This window comes from Notothenia coriiceps, unplaced genomic scaffold (genome assembly GCF_000735185.1).
Source record: "Notothenia coriiceps isolate Sejong01 unplaced genomic scaffold, NC01 NC01_scaffold00003313, whole genome shotgun sequence".
NCBI lineage: Eukaryota > Metazoa > Chordata > Actinopteri > Perciformes > Nototheniidae > Notothenia > Notothenia coriiceps.
Window position 1 is genome coordinate 285,106 of NW_011336014.1, and position 877 is coordinate 285,982.

Sequence of the window (877 nt, forward strand, 5' to 3'; positions counted from 1 at the left end):
TTCAAGGCCTAAGAATAAACTCAGTGTTTCCCCTACCATTGTCTTGGGGGGGCGCTGCGCAACCCCAACGGAACCCCGCGCCCCCCCTGAAACTCAAGGTGTTTTTTTTGTATATATATATATATATATATATATAGCGCCAAATCGAAACTGAAATAATCTATCTACTGTACGGTCACTTTTCACATTGAACATGTGCTCTTTTATTTTCATTTAATTTCAAACCTTTATTTATGCAGGTGAATCCCATTGAGATCATTGATCTCTTTTTCAAGGGTGACCTGCTGTTTATTAAATAAACTAAACGCTTATGTTATTTATCCAATTTATGTGCATGTTTCAGTGTCCACTGCATTGCTTTGCGCATTCACATTCTCTCCTCCGCTCTGTTTCCGAAGGGCGGGTAGTGTGTATTCGTCATTCAAAAGAGGCAACAACCGGAAGACAGACTGAGACACACCGAGAGAAGAAGAACAGACTGCGTGATATAAACAAAGAACAAATAGCGTGTGCGTTCCATTTTCACTCTACAGCGAGAAGCTCATGGGGCTTTCCCGAACCTGTGTCGAGAGCTGGAGTTAAATGAAATCTCAGATTTGCCTTCTTCATAGTTTGTTTGGGTCCCTCACTTCCGTTTCGCTTCTCATGCACTGATTCGCTAGCTGAACAGCCAATTATGGCGCATTTACACTGCAGGCCTCGCTCGGCCTCGCTCGGTTTGGTTAGGCCTTATTAGGCCCGGCTCACTTTAATACTGCGCTCACATTACAGTTTAGGAACTGGGGTAGTATCTATAGTAATGCAGTGTAGGCGGAGCCGTGACGTCATCTTCAATGAGCGCCCCAGAAAAACAACACAGCTGTTAGCTCTTAGCACT

The 877-nt window shown here is 44.0% G+C and overlaps 1 protein-coding gene across 1 annotated transcript in view; it reads right to left on the reverse strand.

Moving 5' to 3' along the window:
- celsr3 (cadherin, EGF LAG seven-pass G-type receptor 3) overlaps nucleotides 1–877 on the reverse strand; it is a 97,185-nt gene that overhangs the window by 61,744 nt on the left and 34,564 nt on the right. The gene's annotated exons all lie outside the window — the stretch shown is intronic.